The following is a 26,674-nucleotide window of genomic DNA, read 5'->3' as shown; positions in this document are numbered from 1 at the left end:
AGTTTGAGGTACTCTCATGAACACTCGCCAGTTGGTACACATTTAGGGAAATCAGATAGCTTTCAGAGTAAAGTTAGTTCGACTCTGAAACTTTTATCAGTCAACTGTCGAAGTATTTCTAACATAGTTCTCAAATTTACTCTCCTCCATGGACGTTCTCAGCTTCAAGTTACTCTTGAATTGAGAGCTGGCTAAGACCCAAAGTTAAAAAACTCTGAGATATTTAGCGAGTCTTGGAATGTTTATCGGAAAGACATATTCGACGCCGTAGGTGGGAAAGTGTTCATTGAAGTTGACAAAAAATATTCTCTTTACTGAGGTTGAATTTGAGTGCAATAGTGAAGTTACGTGGTCGCACATAAGAGGACTAGGTGAAACCATATCAGTTGTTGGATGTTTTTACCACCCACGCGACTGCGCTGGGACAGATGTGGAGCCATTCAATGAAGGTAAATAGTCAGCATTGCATAAATATCCAGATCACGGGACACTAGCTGGCGGTGACCTTAACCTACCGAGTATAGACTGGGACGTCTATGGATTCACTGCAGGTCGTGCAGACAGACAGTCTTGTGAAGGACTTTTGAACACGTTTTCCGAAAACTGTGTTGAGCAGCTGGTTCGGCAGCCAGCACAAACAGGCAGGACCTTATCGATGGCGTCAGCATAGAGATGGGGATTAGTGATCATGATGTTATCATGGTTACGAAAGTCAGTAAATCAGTCGAGAACGGTAGGAGAGTTGATATGCATTTGTCAGCGTCTCACTTAGACAATAAAATACAATCATTCAATTCCAGAATTATGGCCATAGAAGAATTATGGCTAAAGTTTAATGAGATTGTAAATCGTGATCCGGAAAAGTATGCGCCTACCAAGTGGATCAAGGGCGGAAAAGACTCATCGTGCTTTAATAACAAAATTCGGAAAATGCTGAGGAACGAAAGGCTGTTACATTCTCCGTTCAAAAGAGAACGCGCAAATGAGAACAGCAAGATTTGTAGAGATTCGTGCGTCTGTGAAAAGATCTGTGCGCGAAGCATACAACAGCTACCACCGGAGAACCGGAAAAAGTTTTGCTCCTCTGCAAAATCGTTAAGCGGATCCAACGCTTCTATTCAGTCACACGTTGACCAGTCTGCTTTGGCGCTAGAATATTCCAAAAGGAAGGCCGAAGTTAAAAATTCCTCGTTTAAGAAATCGTTCACGCAGGAGAATGGTACAAACGTGCCGTCGCTTGACCATCGCACAGAGTCCCGTATGGAAATCATTGTAATGAGTACCGCTGGCGTAGAGAAACAGCTGAAAATAAATAAGTGGCAATGCCTAGATGGAATGCCAGTTTGGTTTTACAAAGAGTAGTGTACGCCATTGGCCCCTTACTTAGCTTGCATTTACCGCGAATATTGCGATCAGCGCTAAGAACGAAGCGAATGGAAAAAAGTGCAAGTGACCCTAGTGTATAAGAAAGGTTAGAGAACGGACCCACAAAATTACAGATCAATATCCCTAACACCTTTTTCCTGCACAATCCTTAAACATATTCTCAGTTCGAAACCACGTATCACTTACCGTGCTTACCACGGTCACTTCGTTTAAATATCTGGCCGTAATGTTGCGAAGCGAGATGAAATGGAATAAACATGTGAGGATTCTGGTAGGGAAGGCCAACGGTCGGCTTCGGTTTATTGGGAGAGTTTTGTGAAAGTGTGGTTCCTGTGTGAGGGAGACCCCGTTTAGGACGCCAGAGCGACTTCTTGTTCAGCATTGTTCGAGTGTTTGGGATCTGCACCAGGTCGAATTGAAAGAAGGCATCGAAACAATTCAGGCGGAGCAGGTAGATTTCTTACCGGAGTTTCGATCAGCATGCAAGTGTTACGTATATGCTTCGGGAGCTCAGCAGGGAATTGTTGGAGGGAAGAAGACTCTCATTTCGAAGAAAACAACTGAGGGAGTGCAGAGAACCGGCACTTGAAGCTGGCTGCAGAACGATCCTAATGACGCGAGCATACATTTCTGGTAGGGACCACGGAAGACAAGATACGAGGAATTACGGCTCCTAAGGAGGCATATAGACAGGCGTCTGTCCATCGCTCTGTCAGCGAGCAGAACAGGAAAGGAAACGACTAGTTGTGGAACAGGGTACCCTCCGCCACGCACCTCACGGTGGCTTGCGGATTATGTATGTAGATGTAGATACAAAGGACGATAGTTGAGAGGAAATATTGGTTTCATGTCCGTAAATTTAGTGAAATCATTTTTGGCTTGGTTTCATTTGGAATCGTGAGGTTTTATCTATTCTATTTCATTTGTTTGGTCTTACGACTGCATGCATGAGGGTTGAGGTGTAATAGGTGGCCCCAGATGTGTGTAGATAAGGACATTGACAGGAGTTTATGACGGCGGTGACGAAGCTACAGTGGTGGTGGATGTGGTTGGAACTTCCTGCACCGGCAGTGGTGGGGGCGATGGGGCGGGCCGCGGTTTGGGGCTGGCGACGGTGTCGGCGACAGAGGCAGCGACGCTGCTGGAGAGGGAGTCGACGGTGGCGCAGGTGGCGGCGACGGTGGTGGAGCATTTGACGGAGGCAGTGGCGGAGGAGCTGCCAGACTACGGCTCTCTGTGAGTGGTGAAGCAATGAAGACGACGACGAAGGGTGGGAGATGATCGGCGAAGAACCACTGGGAGAGTCCAGGTGAGAGCTGAGGTGCTGGCGAAGTATAGTGGGGCGTGTCAGTAAAACGGAGGATATACTTCGTACTGGAAATTTTGGGAGGACATTTTGAGGTTAACATGAGTAAAACGAGTCAGAGAATATACTCCGGCCGAGAATGTGCTCATCGCGAGTAAAAGGGTGAGGGATGTTGCTCAAAACAAAGAACGTTTCCGATTTCGTGTGAACAAAACTAGAGGAGCCTCTCACAACAGGAAAATATTGAAGCGAGATCTGTAGCATTCTTCGGGCTGAGTAAGTTCTGTTAAGTTTTACCTACATTTTGGCAATGATGGCACAATTGATATTGCTTGGGAGGCAAAAAAAGAAATATATAGCCCAACGAAGTGCTGAATTGAGGAGCTGTAGAAGTTTATATCGCTTTGACAATAAGAACATTATCTGCGGACTACCTCTCAAAAGAAGTGAAAATTGAAACATTTTTAGTTTTCACACTGACGTACGAGAACATTTAGCTGTAGGCCTACACCAAACAACCGTGTCGCTGACTTTTCCAGACGTTCACCATCATGTCTTCTCACACCATAAGTCTTATATAGTGTGATGTTAGAAATAAGTAGGGTTACCAGAAAAATTAATAACTGGTTTATTGCAAACCTAGCGACCTGCTACTCGTAACGAACGTATGGTGGGCCGCTTACGTGCTTGCCACGCGAGCAGACAGTTGTGGGCCGTATTTAACCAAAATTATCTCGTGTTAGAGAACTCAACAGAGTTGCGGCTTGGAGTAGTTAAAAAGTCATGTAATCTTAAGATTTCGTTCGCATAATGTTCGCCTAACTTCTATAACTGAAAAGTTTTCCGCATGTTGTAAATTCGGTAACCTCAAGAAAATGCATTTTCATAAGCTGTACGTAATTGTCTTAATAATTTGTTGCCGCACATAAAATAAACAAAATGAAACGTAGTGCAACTCTGCCTGAACACACACTGGTGCCGGTTCCAGACATGTCGCCCGTTTGAGCGAGCTGAATGACACGTGACACTGCGCGTGCCTTCTGTGCCGGACACGGCAGACCACACACACCGAGGACTCAGCAGGGAGCGGAGGTAGTGAGGAAAAGGAACCCTCTCGTCACAGATTATGGCTTCGAATGTTTTGCTCGTAAGAGCTTTCTCAGAGGATGTCCTTTTGCTCCGAGAATCTTCTCCAGAGAACGTCGTCTTGTTTATTCATACGACCCAGCGTGTTTATCTTCTGTTGGATGTCAGTACAAATTCGAAAACCGGAGATGCAACAGGGGAGGGGGTCACAGAGCTTCAGCGGCAGTGCTGGAACTTCGGTACCGCCCTCGTAGTCCACGCAGCGCACCATTTCGTGTCTCTTCTGTAGTTCACGTATCGCCATTTACAGTCGGTCATTTCTAAATTCCGCCAATCCACTTCATTACTGGACTCGGATGATACCTTCAGTAATGGCTCCAGCACTACAGGCCAAAGCCGCCTATATGACACTGACCCTGCCTCTGTACCCTAATTGACGACGATTGACTTCCGTGGCAGCGGTCTGCCCCGCTTGTCGACACTCCAGCTCCATGTGGCGAGTATTTATTGCGTCCTCTGTTGATTTGCCACTTTGTGTTGCAACGCACTTGCTCCTAAACTGAATATGGTATCATTATAGCTGTGTAGTACATTCCCAACTGTCCAGAAGTTTCGAGATTTTCTATAGAGCTTGTTTCAGTGGATATTGTTTGTTCACTTCCTTGCTTCATTTAAATCCGTTCTTTCGTTGCCTTATGGAATGAACGGCTCCATTATGTTAAGAACAGCCCTTTCCCGAAATTCTTCCCCAACCAAATTTCAGTATAATGTTTATTCAGATCATTGTCAGTATGCACGTACATCCTCCATCTGGGGCGTAGAAATGATGATTTTCTTCACGGCACGGGTTCTGAGTCCCAGCTTGTCAGTGCAGTAGGTGTGGTACTGTACCTCCAAGCAGAACAGCGTGCTGGTGTACGTCACGTGGAAATGATTTGCCAGCCTTAGCTCCATGGCACCACATGTCTTAAGGGAGGGGCAGCATTCCGGTCAAACTGGGGACCCAGACATCACACGGAACTCATGATCATGCACCTTCATGCTTTAATTGACAACGTCGTCGTCAAGTAACAGTGATAACCAAGGACCATACCACAAGGAGTACAGGGAGTACGGATTGTTCTGCATTGTATCTGGCAGTATAGAAACTTTCCGTCGTTGATGGGCTATAGGGAATGCAGTCGTAGATTAATTAGGAAAAAATTGTCTCATACCCGATTCTGACGGCTCCATTCTCATCACAACATGTACCTGACACATATGCAACGAATCGATGTACCGAACACTGACCTTAGGACAAAGTTTTACGGCCAGCAATTTCTATATGATAATTTTCACTGCCAAACCAGAGACCCGCACCAACCGATCACGAAGCGAGACGGAGCGAATGCTTCAGAGCCAAGTAAACAAACATTTTAATGCAATATTACGTCAGCAGACATGTACTTCTGCACGTCAAGCATAGGAGTGTGAGATGGTGGGATGCACACTGCCGGATGTAAGCAGAAACATTATAAAAATGCCACAACTGGTAATGAGTAAAGCAAAACACGTATTGTGAAATAAAAACACATGTTTGGTATTTGCAAAGAAGGATTTGAAATAGCTTAAGTCATCGTATCGCGCTGTCCTTAGCCGTTGGATTAGCTGAAAGGGACTGAATAAGTGGAGCTGCTTGACGGTACATTCACGTTTGTCCACTGAACTCATCTTCATGTGTCATACAGTCTTTACTTAGTATTATCGCAGATGTCACTTCACCTAAAGCATATAGGAAACTCCCTGGCAGGTCAGAGCCGTGTGTCGGATCCGCGACGTTTCAAGTGACTGCACTCTCCACTGCAGAGTGAGGATTCGCCCAGGAAGCAACTCGCGAGGCCTCTGGCCACTGCAGTGCCCATCCTTCCGGGAGCGCTGGTCCCGCCAGCCGTGCAGGGGAGCTTCTGTGACGGCCGGAAGGCAGCGGCTGAGCTACTGGCGGAAGTAAGGCTGTGACGGCGGCTCTCGGTTCCTGCCTGCCCAGCTCGATGTCTATTTTTATAAGGACGTCATATTCGCCATTGCCTTTAAAAATTATTTGTGTTACTATTGCAGTTTCGACCTTTTGAGCCATTTTCAAGGGGTGATTTTGCTTCAGCTCATGACAGACATGTCTACATGTCAGCGTCTAAAATCATCTATAACAAATTTGAACAAGTCATTCATATCCTTAACATAAATATCACATGTTCACTCTCTTGCAATGAATACGAAATTCTTCTTTAAAGAAAAGAGGTATTCTGCGGCAAGCGCTGCAGTTCTGCTGTTTGATGTGCCTGAAACCACTTAAAACGAGACAGCAGCACAGAACGGAGTGGATGATCTGCAAGAAATAGTTACAATCGGTACCTCACTCAAGTGCTCTGAAATCTAAAGATCAAGTCTCGATGCGCTAAAATGCTAAAGAGACCAGTGGATTTGCGATTGTTTGCTGTGTTACAATGCATCCTTTAAAGAATGAAAAGGTTCCAGGTTTGTGTCCCAGTCTGGCACACAGTACTCATCTGCCAGGAAGTTTCTAATCCACTGCTGAGTGGAAACCCGTTCTGAATACTTGTACGTTCTTGCGTAAACTATACATGCTAGGTTTTCAACTTTTAACCTGGCAGCTTGTGTGCTACAGGCGGCCGCTGTTGAGTGAACGCCTGCTGCGCTATCAGCCGTGGAGCCTCTCCTTTGACGACGACTTCAGTGCGCTGTGCAAGGAGCGGCAGCCAGAGGCGTCGCAAATGTTCGGCCTCGCTGACAAACTGTACGCCTTCTATCGTGTCTACTGGGTCACTGCACCTGAGTACATCGATACATTCCACAAAGATGATTTGAAGATTTTAGGTAAGTTTAATACTGGGACCCGGCCACTTCACGGCTATGCGCTGACAACTGTTCAGTTGTTCGAGGAATGAGATTCAAATATCCTTCTGAATGTGTAGTTTTAGTTATTGCGTGATTTTGCACGCCACGCATGATATCTGGTGCTCTTTCCAAAGTCAGTTTTTATATTCCTCGGCAACTCTCCGTCTGGATCTATGACAAGCTAACTACTTCATTTCCATGTATTATTGACTTCTTCTTTATGCAGGGACTCAAAAAAGACTACGTACACAAAATTTTGGATTGTTTACAGAAGATTAAAAAGAACAAATTTTATGTGACACAAATGTCACAGGTGTACCCTCCACCTAATCGTGGCCCATGAAGGTTTCGACGCCAGCGATGTACAGAGGCTGTGTGATGTTTTAGAGATGTTACTGAATTGCCAGCTGGGCCCTTACACACTCGAAACAAGTGGGTGTCTCACAAATAATGTTTGCAGCCTCAGCCTAACAGGCGACCACCTCACCTGGGGTGTCCGCCAGTGTCTGGTACACTGAACAACTCGTCTCCCTCCCGTAGGAAGCCCGCAGCACCTCTAAAACAGGGCCCATCCCACAGCACTTTGAACACCGTCTCTGAACGCCAGTGCAGATATGACCCTCATACATGTGCGACACGTGCCTCATATAAAAAATTGTTCCTTTTTATCTTCTATAAACACTCTAAAATTCCGTACATGTAGTTTTCTTAAGACCTAGTCTAAGGCTTTTTAAAAATAGCGAATGGTCTCTGCAACATAACGGCTACAGACGAGCTAACTTTCTGTCAATACTGTAACTGGTGTAGTGATCTAAATTTCTCATGTGTGATCCTAGCACGATACTGTTCGTATTTACTAATTTTCTTTGACGAACAATATTTCGATTTGTAACTGAACAGCTAATTGTATGAGGTACACTGTTAATATTATCCTTAGAATTGTTAATGCTATGAACTGTAGTAGGACTGAGGAAACACAGCTATCGCACCTGTCTGCTAAAAAACTCTATTTGTTCGAATCACTATATTTTTTAAATTTATTATTTTATTCTCGTTGCTGGACTTTATCTCTTACTCGATCATCTATCTATCGTGCACCAGACATGAAACAAGTTGTAATCGTTTAATTCTCTCTTTGTACCTGTCTGATAGCTTCTTGTTCGGCAGGGAGTAACTCCATTTAAATGAGAGGAAAGGAGGACAGTGGGCTTGTGCTCTCTCAGCGGAAAAATTATTTATGCCTGCCGTTGTCACTCTTGACCGCTTCAGGCAATCGAACTTGCAGGGTTTTCATTGGTAGTAAGCCGACTAATTAAGAAACTAAGGTGGTCGAAAAGGTTTACAACAGATAAGGAAGTGAGTTATCATAAGAATATCCGTATAGTAGAACCAGGAACTGTAATACTGAGAAGAAAGGCCTTTCCAAAATTTCGGCTGTAGCCGATAATTTACTGCAGACACTCATAAGAATAATACTGGCACATAAAAGGAAATACGCATTGTTAGCAAGTTACTAAACAAGCAGACTCTTACCCCCATCTGTTGCTAGACTGAGCTGCACTCTGCAGCATGTCTATAATCATGACTGAAACTGTTATGGACACCGAGAACAAACGTGTGGGCTGTAGTTGATGTTTCAATTCCTCACGAGTGGCGACAAGATATTAAAGAATGAGCAGCGACAAGAGTTGTGCCCAAATGTACAGTCCTAGCACAATTGCATCATCTACACAGCCTCAACTCGAATGATCTAATAAATATAACGTAAACGCATTATTCACGACCCTAAACTTACATTCCGCATCCCAACAACTACATGCATGGCATCCTCACCATCAAAGATATTGAGTTCAGATCCACAGTTTTCTACACCATCAGTCGAGCTCACCGTCATCACCTCAACAGTTTCTTGTGTCGCATCCCTAACATGAAAGACATCCAGTTTAGAACCACTGTTTTCCACAACATTCACTCTCTTTCAACGTCCACATATCGTCCAACAGAGGACGATAACAGCCACAGTCATCTTCCATTTTAACATCCAAGTCACTTATTCCAAAAAGCAATCCAACTTTATCTTGAGCCACACCAAAACATCATCTTAAAACCCATACCTAACCTTGTTTCGCCACATAAGACATCAAGACAAAGCAGCAGCATAGCATTCAATCCATATGTCTGTTCCGTCAGCTCCAACGAGATCTTCATCACTCACATGTTATCTCAATGCTACAACTATACTTTAATGAAAATTGTTACAGTCACGCAACACAGTCCCAGTCATTCTACACTCTACAGATAATTGCTACAACATACAATCAGATGGTATTGCAAATGGGTGCTTGTGAGATATCCTAATACCAGCACCTCATTCTGCAGATCAGAAACCCTGGGATTGGTGATACACATGAACAAAAACACTGCCACATTTTCCATAAACTGATCAATCTCTTGAAAAAGGTTTATTCTCCTCTCATCCATAACAACCACACGTTAGCAAACAACCTCAACAAGCCAGACTCAGTGCTTCATATCTTAAAGATATACTCACTGTATCTAATGACTGCTCGGCAATTCGGGACATACAATGTCACACAAATACGACCACCATATCTCTTGGTCCCAGTTTAAAATACCTGTCTATAACGCCACAAAACGAATTAAATATAGCATTTACAACATAAGACTATAAAGCCACACATTTTGTGAGCGTGTGGGTTGGTGCTATTCTGTCATTCTGCGCAACAGATTGATCTGAGATGTATCCTTTACCCTTTGGCCCCTGCAAGATGCAATTTCCACCCCCACACTACTACAGAAGTCAGACGGACACTCCTAACGTTCTAAAGAGAAATGCCTGAAAAACTTTCAGCAATAAATACCTTCTGGAGTCGTCCACTGTAAGGAAATGACACAAAAATTCACAAAATTTCTTATGTAGTTAGTGGGATACTTGGGTACTGGAGTAGTGCTAGTTAGTGTAAGAAAAACATGAAAGTAACGAAAATTATTATTTATTTTGCAAAAATTCTGAGAAATCACAATAGCACTTTTAGTTATGAAATGAACACGTTATTTGCGCGTTCTTTTCAGAATGTGAAGTTACCTCTTAAGGATAGGATTCGCTAATGAAATTTCTATACAAAGTTTAAGATTGTTATTGACTTGGCAGAATGGCTGAGAGCCGCACCTACTCAACTTGAATAATTATCGGTTAGAATGTTGCTAGGTACAGTCGAGGCTGTCACGTGTGATGTGCAGTGAAGGGTACTGTTGTGGGGGAAATGTGGGGGTCGCAAGAGCTGTAGCTGAGATGACTGCTGTCTGCGCCGCTCGCTGCCGACAAATAAGATAACTCTCGTTCTATCTGGATTGACCTTCGCCAATCAAACTCTCCCTACGCCTTGATGAAGTCAAGGACTCCTATTCGCCCCTAGTCTATTGGTGTGGTACACCAGTCAGATAACCAGTCCACCGCGATACCACTCAAAAATTCGCTCACAGGCGTTTAACTATTACTCAGTCCGTTCACACCGCACAATACGTGTGGCGGCCAACACAGTGAACAATGCTCATTGCAAGGACTCAATATACAGTAGCACTTCGATTCGCTCTCGACAGAGGTGCTCTCCCGGTGAAGTACTGAGGAGAGACTTGTTCCTCGCCGGCCGAAGTGGCCGTGCGGTTAAAGGCGCTGCAGTCTGGAACCGCAAGACCGCTACGGTCGCAGGTTCGAATCCTGCCTTGGGCATGGATGTTTGTGATGTCCTTAGGTTAGTTAGGTTTAACTAGTTCTAAGTTCTAGGGGACTAATGACCTCAGCAGTTGAGTCCCATAGTGCGCAGACCCATTTGAACCATTTTTGAGACTTGTTCCTCGCTCTTTGAGTACATGTACGAGCGCGCGCGCTCTCGTTACGGGTTCTCGCTCCAAGAGCGACAACGGAACGGCCCCTCTACATGCCAGACGTGAAGGGGTATATCTTTCGATCGGGAGAATAACGTTTTGTTTAAGGCGACCAATCCGGAAATCTGTAAAATGGTTCAAATGGCTGTGAGCACTATGCGACTTAACTTCTGAGGTTATCAGTCGCCTAGAACTTAGAACTAATTAAACCTAACTAACCTAAGGACATCACACACATCAATGCCTGAGGCGGGATTCGAACCTACGGCCGGAGCTGTCGCTCGGCTCCGGACTGTAGCGCCTAGAACCGCACGGCCAATCCGGCCGGCGGAAATCTGTAGTATCGGTGTTTGGCGTTTGCTGTCTCCCTGTGAAAATCTCTGAAACTGCGTGCTATGTGTAAAGAATGCGTAGGCTAACCGCTCCCACACAATGTAGCGGAATTTGCTTTTAAGCCGAACATGGGGTCGTCCTTTCACTTAGGCTAATGCTGTCTGCTCTACAGGCGGTCACTGGCCGACGTAGATAGCTTGGGACCGGCCTCCTGGGGTGCAGTTGCCTCTCTCGAGCTAAAAGCTCCTGTGACTGTTATGTGTGGAATGTAAGTGTGTACGCCAGCCTCGAGTATTTCAACCACGGTGCGCACTTGTGATTTATTAGTTATTTGCATATCGTTTACATGAATTCATACAATACTGACTTTATCTTATCGAGTTTGGGCTCGAATAAAGCATCTTGATGTGCAGAATATGATTGTGAGGGCGGAATATGTAAGCAATGAAGGAGACCACGACATCTTACAATTTCAGGAAGTTCTTATGAGAGGCTGCTCATGACTTCATTACTTCCGACCTTCTTAAAAAAAAAACAAAAAAAAAAAAAAAAACCTCTTATTTACTACTATCTCTGGTCAAGGTGTGTGATATCATACTGTATGCAAGTTTATATCCCACAGCTCACCTATGATTTAAGGGTAGTGTCTTTGTATACTAATCAATACGTCATGGAACCCAGGTTCGAACCTTGCTACTGCTTAAATTTAGAATAAAAATCATCAGTAATGATGGATGGGCGGATAGAGCTTCAAGGCACTTTTTTCCCCTGCTCCTAAAACCCTGAAGAGTCAGCAGTGCTCAAAGGCATGAGAATGCAGAAGGTAATGGGAACCACTGGTGTCTGTCCACAGGGCATGTGGCCTATAATTGAAAAGTGGTATGATGACTCCTCCACTGGCGAAATATTCCGCACTAGTCGCACATTCGGATCTCTGGGAGGAAACTGGCAAGAGCCAGGTGTCCCAATGAATTATGTTTACTGTATAGCTCCTTGTCTGGCACACCATGCTTCTTTTGTTACTGTAAATCTTACTCAACAGCATATCTCCATCTGCCTCGATAACTTAACCTCTTGGTGTAGCCTCTGCTACATCAAAATCACTTATGTTAAAAACCCAAGGAATTATTACAATGAATACCACCAATCTTTTCTCTCTCCCTAACTTCCACCATGGCACACATAAACATGACTGTGTGGTGGTACTCTCTTCAAAGGTAAGCTGGTTCGAATCCAGGTGATGGAAGAAATTTGCATTGCTGGTATTTCCCCAGTAATGGGAGGGGGAATTGAAGCATATAGTTTCTCATCACCAGACCTCATGTCAGTGTTCTACATTACAATACCTCTCCTCAGTGTATCATGATACACTGATGCCTGTGACACTGTTGAAGGTGACACATGTGGTGTCGAAGATAATCGCCTGCAGCAAATCGTCAATCGACCACCGCAGAGATGCTGTACACCTAAGCATCATCGCCACCCCATATGAGAAAGAAGTAGTAAGCCGCTCCTCCTGTAGCTTCGAGGCGCCACACACGACAAGTATTTCCAGCTCTGCCAGTGCCTGGTACGAGTTCTGCCAGAGTCCAGCCTGAGTTCTGTTCTGTCTACGAGGTATCAACAGTTCCATGACGACTGCAGAGAAGCGACGAATTTCTGCCTTCAGAGTGCAGTGTCGGCGTAACGTCACTCAGTCAAGCCTAGGCCAAGCATGCACGTACAGAGAGTCGAGGGCCAACAACAGACACATATTTGGCACAGTTGTAGTAAACGTTCAGTGCTCATCATCTGCAGACTTGCACTGTAATGCCTCTCAGTGTTTTCACTAAGAAAATGGCAAACTCGACAATGTGGGGATTCCATCATCCAGCCATCCTCGGTACTTGGAAAAAAAACCACTGAAAGAGGCGATGCTGTGGTAAGCTGGTGGCTCCAAACTTGATTTTCGACCATATTTAGTTTCTCTGCGATGTCCCTACACAGCTTAAGGTGAATGACACGACGGTTCCTATGGATGGACGCAGCTGTCCTGCTTCCCCATTCTACCCAATTCTGGGTTATGCTCTAATAGCTGTTTCACCAACAGGACGTTAACCCTGATCTTGTTTCTTCCTTCGTCTTTCCAAAAACCTTAATTTCCCCAGTGTTACTTCCGCCAATATAGCTTGGATTTCAACACTCTCAAAAATTTACCATTCCTTACAGTCTTCGAACACCTTGCACTCTGTATCATATTTGCCGTCTCAGACGCAACCTCTATCAGCTGATTAGATTGCCCTCTCTTCTGAGGTTCCCCAGACTTTGTCACAAATTGCAAACGTTCCATAAATGTGGGAACCAAAAGCAATTTTTTTCGCCTATCCTCTGGGTACCTAGGCTTCTGGTGCGCCTATACCAACATGTCATACCCATCCTCCACTTGCCCGCCCCTTCTGTATCCTATTCGAGCGGAACTTCAGCTGGCTGGTTCTTCCTGTTCCAGAATAGTATGTAGACACTTACTACTCCAGCCAGCTATAATCCTAGCGTCTACGCCTCTTCAATATGTAGATGATCCCGCTTTCAGCCTCCTGACCACCGTCATCCCTCCCTCACACCTCCCTCTACCCACATCAACTTGTCAATCATACTTCCCAGCCCACTCCAACACCTTGAATACATACACCCTTTCTGGCCGGCACCTGCATCATACTGTATTACCCTCGTAGTAGTTATTGGGAACTGACTGCGAATGACTTGCCAGAAGCACAAGCCTTATCTTCACCATAGCACCATCATTAGCTTCAATGTACGTGTGTTTATTTAGAGACGCTATGGCTTTTATTTTTTTGAAACCTTTCATTTTATTCATTCTCCCGTGAAAGCTATACTGGCCTAACTTCGATAGGCAGAAGAGCAGCAAAGTGTCCGAAGCTTGCGCACCACACATGTGGTGGGAGTGGAATGAATAACAAAGAAAATGGAGTGTTTACGACAAAGTCGTGTATTCGGCCTTTCACAGAATCTGTCTGTGTATAAGAATCTATCAGAACTTATTCGTCTTACTGGGTCTACATTTGCGATCAACACGCCAATGAACTATATACATTGGATGATGTATAGCATATCAGTATCATTCTCCTTTGATTTGTACTCTGAACAGGAATAGTGCTCGAGGAAAACGACTATCAGGACTTCTCAGAATGCAGTAGGTAAAGCCGTCATCAAGCTGAAGCCTGGTTTGGTCACCGCAGTGCTTCGCGAGCCATTGTCCTACTCCAGGTTGTGGTCACTCGCCGTCTTGCTACTTTTGAACTAACTCACCCAGTTAATAGTTGTGGGACACAGTTAATTATTGGGTCTCCGAACAATTCTACAGTTCCAACATTTTCGATTTCCATAAATCAGTGTCAGAGGTGAAAGACGAGATAAGTGACAGAAGGAATCTCGGGAGCAATGCCTGTATCCCAAATCTCTGGAGTTGTAATCCCACATTCATCCACTCAGCAGCTGAGGCATATATGTCCCAATTGCATTTATTGCTGCATTATTATCATTACACTAGGTACAAGTGAGACGAAGTAATTACATTTTTCTGCTGGTTTTTGAATGTATGCAAACAGAGTATTAACAGAAAATCGTTCATTGTGGTAAAGGTACTTCCAAAATCGTCAGTTACTGTATTTTGTTGTGCTTTTTCTCGACAATCTCGTGCTAACGAAACAAACTGGTGACAAATATGCTCCATCACTTTTTTTTACGCTGCATGATGGGGTCACTAAGTTCACGGAGGAAAGTGAAATATCACAAAGCCGAGAATTCAGCCTGCATCCTATTTCTTTGTACAGGACGCCTACGAAGTTATATATGGACATAGTTAGATATAAAAAAAATACGTATCCAACGGATCAGTGTATGAACGATCACACCTTCGTCAGATATCTATGTGTCTCGCTGTCCCCCTTGCTTTATTGCGGATCGTTCTAGTAATTCTGCTTAGAAAGACTTCCTCAACACTTGTGTCAATTTTCCATTAATCTTTCAACGTTGAGCCAAATGAGGCTATGTTATTCTTCATATTCGGTTATTTGCGTGTTAAGATCAAAAGTTTGTCATGACGATTTCAAAAGGTTGTTGAGGTGGTAATGTTGGGATTTCGTGGCAACCATTATAATGTGGCTTTAAATGCTTCAGAACCAAATACAATCCGAGAATAAGTTGTTCATTAAGAAACCCACACATCTGAACAACATAACGAGACTCAAGCTCCTTCCTTCTATAACCACACAAGATCCGTGATTGCCTTGTCATGGAGCTGAGAAACGGAAAACTTCTGTTGTACTGAGAAATGGAAGTTCCCATTCATGTAAGCTTCCAAAGAATGTGGTCCTAACAGGTATTCTGATCACACAATATCCCACATAAGGTGAGGTAGGTTCCTTTCCAACTCTTGCTAATAATGGGTACTTTCCTTAGACAAGAAATCATTTTTTTCCTGATCAAATAGTGGTATATGGGACACTTATAGGTAAACAACACTCTTGAGCGAGACATGGCAGAAGTCGCCACAACGAAGTACGGTAGGTTACAAATCGTTGCTCCACACTACTGTCAGACAATTCAGTAACAAACATGGGCCTAAATCCTTTCGTATTCATATTTTTTCAGTGTGGTAGTGCATTGTTGAAGAAGATGCTTGAAGTCCAACTGCTCTTTTGCAAATTGTTTTTATTGGAGACTGCTCATCTGATTAAGAGAGGGTGACACACGTTTCCTCTCACTTTTTATTTCTTCCAATACGTGGCCTGTCTTTGAGACAGCCTGAAAATACAGGACATTTATCTCAATCAGGCATGGCTACTTTACGAGGGGGACTGAGGCAAATGGTCTCATCATGCGTTACATAGTTTTTCCTATCTGCGGAAGTTCATGCACCTACAAATCTGCCACTAAACTCTCCTTTACAAGATGGATTCGGAACTCAACGACTGCAGTGCTGAAACCAAAATATAATTCTGATAACATTGTTTTTTGCCATCTTCAGTGCAGGACTATCAATAAAACCTATTTACTTCCTCATTTTTACTATGTCAAGAGCGATACAGGGACTTCTTGGACACCCTGTAGATGAAATAGACGTACATAGTATCATAATATATGTCTTTGTTAATACTCTTACTTTGTGTTGACATGCCGCCTTACATACTTCTGGGTAACTGAACCTGGGTAATGTGGGTAAACAATGCCCAGGTTCGTCATCCAGAGAAGACTTTGGATTCAGCTGCCTGCAGTGTACGGCCACCACCTACTTGCTGTCGTTTTCTTGCAGACGAGGAGTGGCAGCTGGAGGACAGAAGCCACGCTACGCTCTCCGTGGGCACTGACTGCGTGCAGCTGTTGGTGAACGCCCTGGACCACCCCACGTGTCCGCTGGAAGACCTGCCACTGGAAGCCTTGAAGCAGCGCGAGCGGTGCCGCGAGCAGCTGTGGGACGACGTGGTGCAGAGGTCGCCCCACATACCCGTCACCAGCTACCTGGCCTACACACAGAGGATAAACGTCAACCTCTGTCTGCTGGCCTGGATGGCGGTCAACTCGCACGGCATTTGTCAGGACGTCCCGTTTAGTATGATACAGTCCGTGCACGATGCTCGCTGCTATTTCGATAGTCCTGACGATCAATCATGTCTGCAGTCGAACGCTACAGACGCCATCTGCTCTGTTTCCAGAGCTATTCTGTTGCTGAAGTGTCGCGACTTTTCCTCCATCAGGACTTCCCATAATAGTACGTTCACTATTTCCGCAAATGGATTATTACGTAATAGTAGCGGTGGACTGCATCAAAAGCTAACAGAAGAAACACTGAACTACAAAAACAATTTAAACAACGCCACCTTGAAATACAAGGATTTCAAAATAGACAGCTTGAAGCCTTTAGAAATCTCATTTATACTTGTAAATATCATTTTCCGTTTTTCGACTGCCGGAGTATACATGTACCTTCCCCAGTTACGTAACTTGCCTGGAAAGATATTCTTGTCCTTTCAGATCACGTGCATAACCCAGATCCTGTGTTCTGAGGTCGTGTATCGTATGGCAGGCGTCCCTGACTTACCAACAGCAGTGCTGATAGACAGCGCCCTCACACTTCTCAGCTGTATCTGGCTGAACTCATTCTGCTACCAGATGTATGCTTGTGTTCGCCATCTCAGGCTTCCTGACCAGCTACTACCTGCTGAAGTAAGCCAGTTATTCCGTCGTGAGGTGCTGTACGTGTTTATACCGTGGAGTATAGTATGTGTGGCAGCTGTTGCTTTGGAAAAGACGAGTAAATATTACCTGATCCACAGTCGCATAGTAGTCCTTGCAGGGATTTCAGTGTCTGTGGCATTCAATTTGGTTTGTCTCGGACTGCTTGGATACATGTACCTACGTACTCGATGCTCCATGCGGCAACTCGAAATTGTTGATAACAAGAAATTTGCCTCAAAGAAGCAATATCTTTTTATGTCAGTTAAAGCCATTATATTAAGTGGAATAGGAATTATTATTAGAATTGGGTTCCACCAGGCTCAGGGAATAGCGCAGTTTGTCTACTATATGCATCTAGTTACGATGGTGCAAGGACCAGTGCTATTCGTCTGTTTCGTTTGCAATGGAACGACGCTCCCCGTACTGAAGAACAGGATACTTCTTTGGTGGAACCCAACCAACATCCCTGCAGGTCTAGAGCTGTGTTCGGCAGCCGAGAGGAATCTGGCCAGGAGAAACAATGAACAGTCTCCCTTTTCAGAATCCTCGGTGTAGCCTCCTTCAGTATTTTTCGCAAATAACTGTCTCCACACTACACTGCATTAAACCCAGCAATAAAAATGGACTCTACCTGGTATGACAATATTAAATGTCATGAAATCTGATATCGTACAGCCAGTACTTCTCTTTCCTAGCGTCTCCTTCATTTATTACTGTGTGCTTATTTGGGAGTGGTAGCCTCTGTCTACCTATTCTAATGCACTGAGACTACATGCTAAAATTGTTGGGAAATGCTTTGTGTATACAATAGGCTGCGTCAATCACACGGCCTGTTGTATACAAGGAAAACGCAGCACGTTGTCGGAGGAATTCCCGTTTGTCAGTGTCATCTACTGTGGCGATGGTGCATTTCTGGACACATGTTCGTAGGACGTTTTTTCTCCGTTTTCCTTCGAGGATCTGTCTTTGCAGTTTGTCGGTTTTATTAATGTATAATGTATGATATTAGTATATAACATTATGTCTGAAACAAGGAAATTTTCCATATGTGTGTGAAAGATGTACTTTTACATGATTTGTAATTTAAGAACCATGACAAGAGACATTCAGATACTTACAAAATCAAAAGAGAGGGGCCAGTGACTGAAGTGGTGTGTGCATGAATGTGTAAATGGGTTTGTTCAGCTTATTAGTGGTTCGATTACATAGAGTGGCTCAAACAGGTATAGTAATAAAGTAACACATGACTTGATGTGTGAAATGTGGCTTGAAGTGAACGCAAAGTGTCGAATGGCAGAGTTATATGAGATTAGCACTATTGGGTTTGTGAGGCAAGATGGTGATTTGTTAAGCTAGAGGTTTGTAAGGGTACTATGGCAGATGTTAAAAGTTAATGTTCCATGTGCCACTCTTGAGCAAGGAAGAACATTACTTAAAGGCGTATTTACAGAAACAGTACTGTGGAAGGATAAACTTGTGCCAGTACTGTGAGTCCTGGAAAACATATGCCATAGTAGCTTCACTAGAAGGACACAGTACGCAGAAATTGTTGTGATTCGTAATCAATAGACGATCTCCCATTTGTTCAAATAAAATCTGAGTGAGCAAAGTAAAGGAGTATCTGTGTGAATTTAGTATCCAGCGCAACTGAAAATCCTGTGATAAATAGTACAACGAGGAGTGATTTTCGTGAATTTTGCATTTACCAGGCACCCGCAGTGTTAACCGCGATTTTCGTACTGGACGCAGTGGAACCAGAGGCCGCCGCGCCACGAGGGAGGCAGGTGCCGGGTGCAGCCCGCCTGGCCGCAGGGGGGCGCCGGCAGCTCAACACATTCTGTAAAACCGTTTGACGGAGATTTGCAGGCCGTGCGCCTCGATTCTGTCAGCGCAGCGCCAAGCCAACCCTGGCCCGCTCTGCGTGACGTCACAAGAGCCCGCCGCGGCCTTCTCTTTAGGTGGTGGCGGGCAGAGCCGACACGGGGCGCACTGGGGGCGCTTAGCGGCCCACCCACACAAGCGTCCTGCACCATCGGGACACGCGTAAAGTCAGCCCGACACAGTGGTCGCCAGCCGAGCCTCGACCCGCTGGAAAGTATCGAACCTCATCGCTCGAAAGCCAGTAGTTAACGGCCCTCATGCTACCTACTTACCCCCAGGCAGGATCCCGAGTTCCGACCGCATTACTGGGAACATTCACAGCCGAGTCCAGGAAATTACTTTCGACTGGCTGTACGAAATACACAGTTCAAACTGAAGAGGAAAACGGTCACTCGAAAAACATTACTCCCAGATTTGGATAACAAACTGAGATTGTCGCTATCCAATTACCCCAGCCAAGTCAGTCACTTTGAGTCGGAGCACCACTGCCACTTAGCTAACATCGCCGAGTTTTCCCTGAGCTACAATTCGCCGTAAACGCCCACACTAATTACTATGCAACATTCGCAGATAACGACAGCAAAGTTCTTAAGCGGTAATGGATGCACGCAAACGAGAACGCGTTTGGAAACTCGAGAACACTGTGCGCCGCGACACAGAACTCCGCTCCAGAGCGCCCGCGACCCGCCACGTCGGCCACACGGGCGCCGACGGCCAGCTTTCGGTTCCCCGAGCTCCGAGCCTCTCCACGAAATCCTTCTACACGTGGCCCTTTCAGCCAATCAGGAGCAGCAGAGGACTGCAAGCCCCACCACTGGCCACTCCCTGCTGCTGCTTACAGCCGCTGCTGTCACGTTCTGGTCTTCAAAAAGGCGAACCAGCGAGCAGATATGGGTGGTCAGGGAATCACCTGTTACAATCCTTTGACTCGTGGGGTATCAAGCATTGACTTCTGCAACCGATATACCTATTAAGGGCTTTCCTCTGATATATCTGGAGACAAGCATTCTCGCAGCCGAAACTGCTTGAACTGTTGTTACATGTACGTAGTTGTTCGACAGCACACATGTTACTCAGACGATGTCCCCTGCAAAGTGCATCATGCGTAACTCGCGCCACTGTCGTCAAATGCAGCATTGTCAGAGCGATTCAGACTTGGGATCAGCAGTCTGCACAACCACCACACTTTGAGACAGGGTCGACCAACTCGCATCTGCCGAGGCTAAACGCAAAGAACTCAATGCTGACTGCGAGCGTTCTCAAGCAGGGCGTGGGGACTATGGATCGTCCTGTTTCCGATATGCAACAACAGTTTTCAGCGCACCAGACTGAAGCAGGGAACTCTGCCTCCACCAGATCTCCAGAAACGCAACGCTACGCGAAGTAGCCAAAAACCCGGACAAGAAACCCGAAGTAAACAGGCAAAGCCGCCACAAACACGATACACCAATTACAAAAAGTTTACACTCATCCAAATACATCTCACGAAGAACAAGGTTTACAACTGGTTGGATGCAGATGGAATTAAAGCACATCTAACAAAACTTATGGCACTTTATCAAACCCTACAATACACTATAAACTAAGAAGGTGGCAAAGAAACCGCCAAATCGTTGTAACCTGCACTAAAACAGTTGTCTGGGCCACCAAGTCGTTCACAAAAAAATCCGAAAAAATTTGCCAACATCACAACACACCCATCAGATATCGAAACCCGAGAGAACAGTATGAGTTACTTACCGATCTGAAGCAACAGTAACAGAAATCACACCGCACGCCAAACACTAAGCAAAAGAGAAACCACACAGACTCACGCTCGCCTTTGTGATAACCAATTTTGACCGTGATACAACAAACGAAAAAACTGAAGGGGACATAAAGGTACCGGGAAACTAAATCAAAATTCCCCGCTATTCCTTCCAGTCATCTATAGTTACAAAGAACGAACTAACAAGCTACTTGTTCACCATTTCAGAATGAACTGTGTGCCTCACAAGGTTGGACTATTTAAACACTACCTCCTCAATAACAGCAACGTCCATATTGCAACACTTTCCAATAAGACACGAAAAGCTGCGATATGAATTGAAATGTGAAGAACGGAGTCGAGCACATCGAATTTTTAATTGAAAAACAGACCCGAAACAAGAAGCACCAAAATGCAGGAGCTGCAACACTGATAACGTTAATAGTGATGAGAGTTGCAAAGAAAGACCAAAACAGCCTGTCTCAGCAAACAAAACTCAAAACATTAAGTGCATTGATGAGACTATCACGGTCTTCGTCCAACAATGTCACGAAAACAATCAAACGGAAAACATACTCTGAGTCTTCACTACAGCCCTTCCCAACATGATATTTGAAAGAAGGGAAATAATAACAGCAGCTTCTAAAAAGCTCCTACTACGTTCTTTGGCGAACACGGATCCACGTCTATATCGCCATATTGATAGACAAGGAGGCCTAAGCCCAACCTAGCCTGAGACACCAGGAAACAGGAATTAACCTTCACATTAAAGCCTAAGTAAGATATTGCCACTATCTGCATTGTCAAGGCATAGTAAGAGAAAAAGAAGTTGGTATTATAGTCGCAGCACATACCTCATGAGCAGGTAGAGAAATCAATCTAGATAACTGTATCTGTCACGCAAACCAGACCGTAGTAGAAGCTGAGATAGATGCTTCAGAGTCTTTCATATAAAACACCACAAGGATGTATCCTGCCGAGGAACTGCCAACTGATCTCGTTAATTATATACTCCCATTTTGCCCAGCTAAAGGAACAGGAGACTCAGTACTAGATCTGCGATATTTGCTAAAATATTGAACAAGAAAGATATTAAACTTGTTGTAGCCATTTTGAATCACGCAAGACTCAGAAATGACTCGCCGCCTTTTATCACTCACTATGGCACTTCTATCTTAGAACATATACTACGTAAAACATAGCTACCCAGATTCTGAAGCTACACTGAATTTGGCGACTGCATGGCTAACGAATACCTCACATTCATTATGCTGTGAACCACAAAAACTAGGAAAAAACTTAAAACGATCATAAACTCAGGAAATCGGATAGTCGAAATATTCAGATTGATACGTTTTAACACAAAACCTAAAGAATCAACTATTCAAACCACTCCTTAAGACTCCTGACGTACATAAGAAACAAAATTAAACAGTAGGGAAATTCTATAGACCATACGGCACTAACCAAATTGATATGCTACGATTCGCTTGAACGTTTTCAATGATCTAATAAGAAGAGAAACCCACCAAATGATGCGCGAGGTAATCACAAGAATTAGGTCCCACAATAGCAGTAGTTTTTGGAAAAAAGTTCCAACAGTCATAGCACACCATTTGCGAACAGCCATCCTTAATAGCAGATGAGAATGTCATTCATTACTGACGACCTCAAAAAAGTTCCTCAAAGTGCTAGAAAAACATTCACGGTCATCCACGGTATCCAAAATTCGATGAAATCGACGAAGAAATAATACTCGAAAATCCGAATGCAACCGCTGAACATCCACTACCTTACAAGATTGACGAATATGAAATGGAAAGAAAGCAGCTCAGAGACTGCAGGCACTGCAATATAACAAAATAAATCACTCCTATCACAAGACACCTGCCTCAAACACATCAGACGTTTCTTCATCGCGGCCATGAAATTGAAAATAGTCTCTCTAAAATAGAAGCAAGCTAAAATCAAGATGATTTCCCTACCCGAAAGACCAAAAAACAACACCAAATCACAGGTTACCGTGCTCTCAGTGACAGGGAAAGCTCTCGAGAGAGACCAAAGTTATTCAAGGAATAGAGCAACATAATCGCACAAGAACAAGCCGGGTTCAGCGACAACCACAGCACAGGAGACCCGGTCCCAGGACTGAGCAGCAGAGCGACGCAGGCTGAACGCAACACGGCAGGCGCAACGCCAGCACGCTTTCTCGTGGACGGCGAACGCGCCTTCCATTGGTTGTGGCATGCTGGGCTGCTCTTTGAAACGTTACTTTTGAACTTCGCATGCCAAAGTGTGCAGCTTACTAAAAACGTTGCTGGAAACAGGTAAGTACAAGCGCTGCTTGGTGATCAACGTTCGAAAGTTTTACGTCAGTCGCAGAGACGCCATGTGGGACCGACACGTCTCCACTACTACACACCAGCAACACGGCTGACATCGCTAAACGTCGAGGATCGAAACAACAGCCCTGTACACAGATGACACTGCGTACTGTTGTCAGGGCCCGACATGCGGCAGAATTAACAAGCAGATCAGCCCCTTTACAAACAAGCAGGAATCATCGCTAAGCAAGTCGAGTAGATTAAAATACAGTGGATCCACGAAATCTATCCTTCAGCACCTGTGGTCTTCAACTACTCCTACTTTAAATAAATATGTATTCCTCACTTCATCTTCAGAGTTACTCTGGCACTCAGTTATAAACAATGAAGAAGTGCACCAACTGGAAAATAAGATGTTATAACACAGAGAGATGTTGTTCCGCCCCTCAGTGTGAAGACTGGTTTTGAAAATAGCTCTCCATTCTACTGTATAACTTGCAGACCTCTTCATCTCCAAGTACATACTGCAGCCCACATCCATCCCAATCTGCTTACTGTATTCACCACCTGGTCTTCCTCTACGATTTTCACCCACACTTCACTTCAAAACTAAATTGGTTACCCTTCCTTTTGGTCAGGTTGCGCCTCGCATGTTCCCACGTTTCTCGGGAATCCTAACTTATCTTCCCTGAGGTCGGCGCCTACCAGTTTTTTCATTCTTCTGTGAAGAATTTGAGTTAGTATTTTACAACGATCAGTTATTAAACCGATAGTTTAGTAATTTTCACACCTACCAGCAACAGCTTTCGTTGTAATTGATAACATTACATTCTTCTTAAAGTCTGTGGGTACTTCGCCTGTCTCATACGCCGGGCACAACAAGGGGGAGAGCTCCGCCGTGGCCGGCTCTCCCGAGGCTGCCTGTAATCCTGGCAGAAGACTGTTTACTCCCTGGGCCTCGTTTCTACTTGGATATTTCAGAACACTGTCAAATTTGATCTCGCGCTGTTACATATCCCACCTCATTTACATCCATCCCTATCTGTAATATTACCTTCAGTATGATATATATCTGACATAACTACATTAGCAAAAAACAAAATCTATGTGCTGTCATGACAGCAGAAATTTTAAATATGATGTAGCTATGCTATTGACTATACAAAGACTTAGACTACTACACTATTCAGAAGGACTCCAGTTTCTTCTATATAACATGGCACTTACCTCTGACTTACACGGTTATGTTACAAATCCCTTCGTATCATACTAGAGATTAGTTCCTAAGCATTAGTCTTAAAGACTACTAGTACAATGTAACAGGACACAAAATGCCATAACGATCGAAAAACAATCGCAGGTGATGCTTTTTTAAAGGAAGGTTTTAACCCACTCATAAGGCGAATGCCAGGACTCAGCTGTAAGAATAACATCGTCCTCCAATCCGCCAGGATTACACGCTGCGTCCAAACCAAATAAGAGCCTCAGATTAAAGATGAACACCGTCACCACATCATTAAGCACATTTCCGTTCAAAGAGTAACACGTTTGGTAAGGCACATTGCTGCTTGTACTAAACTCAAATATTTTCATTTTCACCTCTCCCCTGTAAACAGTGACTAAAGTCAAAACGAGAAAGAACAGTCTTCAAAAATTTGGTGGTATCTTATGGGGAGCTAAACCTCGTGTTTTGAGATCCTAGCTCTAACCCTATCATAGGTGCTCTGTTGCTGAAAATTACTGTTCGACCAGGATCAATAGTGCTCATACTAAGAAGATAGATGTAAAACTGAATCAGGTATTATGGGATGTATTCAGAGTACAATCGCTCTAAGACTTCCTGTTCTCCGCATCATCCCACCCCCAGCTCTAAGAAACCAGCTCTCCTAAAGGTCTGGAAGAACATTCGTAAGAACCCTCAGCTGGCCAGTCATCGAGATGCTCCACAGGCAGAACATCAACACTTGAAATCAAGGAAACCCTCATCATACACAGCAGAAAACCTCGTTGTGTCCTCGTTGATTGACAATCATTTACGGAAAGTTCAGTGGAATCCGTCATCAATAGTCAACAAGCATCTAGTCAAGGACCCATTCATGCAGACAGAATTCGATCTCCCCAGACATCAGTAGAGAATCTTGAAATGGATTAGCAGTGGAGAAGGCTGATGTGCTTATCTTAAGTAGGGGGTGAGTGTTATTTTTACAGACAATTCAATGTCACTTTCTAAATATTCCAGTTTCAATGGCCTCAGTATTATCATAACAGAAACAGCAACACGCTTGAGGCAGCTACATGTCCTGACCGCTGCTGTGACGTCACATGATGACCAAATCTAATGCTAATTCCAGAGATCTCTTCATCATCAAACGTGCTGATTCGAATATGTGCATGCTTAATCATCAAGATATATAATTACCCAGGGGCTGTCTTCTGGATCCTGAGGTGTATGTCATAATTTCATCAAATAATTACAAATGATTTATCAGTTATGCTTCTCCCATGGTCTTGGTCTCTGTATCCTGAAGTGAAATGGACTGTGGATACTGAAATAGTACTTACCGACGAGAGTCGTTGCACAGTGTCATTTTCACTATGTCTTCACTGCTTAGAAAGTGTGTTAACTGCCCTGTCGTCGTGCTATATAATTTTTGCATGTTATTGCATTAAGTCTTGGGATTTCGAGGTCATCTATACTGCAGAGAGGTATATAAACCATACAGCTCTATGATATTATCTGTTCATTTCAGAATGCTACTATTTACCAGTACATACATGTTAGCTTATGGTTCAAAACATGTAAATGTAGGATTAGCATGAGATTGTGAGTGTGAAGTTATAGTAGAAACTGAGGATGTCCGTCGTAATGTAAAACACAATTTACAGATATGAGTTAGGGCGAGCATTGTTAGCCGATGAAGCACACTGAGGGGTTGATGACAACACACTACGATCCTTTTCAATTTCCTCTTCACATGAACATCTGTAGCAATAAAGCAACCATCATCGACCTGTATAAAAGTGTCATCAAGTTGTATTGGTTATGCAGTGCACTATGGATTGCAGCAGACAAATACGGTGGCAAGTATATGTGAAAGCGTTACTAAACAATGTTGCATGTTATGTAAGTGAATGTTGCAACCAAGATGATTTAGAACAATATGTAAACATATGTATGCTTGCGGCACCAAGGGCTGCTACTATAATCCTATAAATATTGAAACTGTAGAGTCTGGTTTACAGACAGAGAACGGAGATACGTCGTTGCTCCCGCTGGATTGAACACAATGGAAGCAGAATTTATAGCATAAAAAACCAGTTATTTAAAGAATAATACAGAGATATAAGACAGAACGAATATTAAGAAATGTGTCAATAATTGTTTTTTTTATTTTGTGCATGTAAAAAACGTTAATAAACAAAGTTATTTAAAATGTGTATTTGTCTTTCATTGCACCAGTGCAAAACAAATATTATGCAAGATATTTACAGATATGATAAACACGTCATACTATTCTGCAAACCCTCAATCATACATACAGCAAATATATTCCCTCACTGAGTGAATAGAGCCAGTAT

The sequence above is a fragment of the Schistocerca cancellata genome, chromosome 11, assembly GCF_023864275.1.
Source record: "Schistocerca cancellata isolate TAMUIC-IGC-003103 chromosome 11, iqSchCanc2.1, whole genome shotgun sequence".
Taxonomy (NCBI): Eukaryota; Metazoa; Arthropoda; class Insecta; order Orthoptera; family Acrididae; genus Schistocerca; species Schistocerca cancellata.
This window is presented reverse-complemented; position numbering follows the sequence as displayed.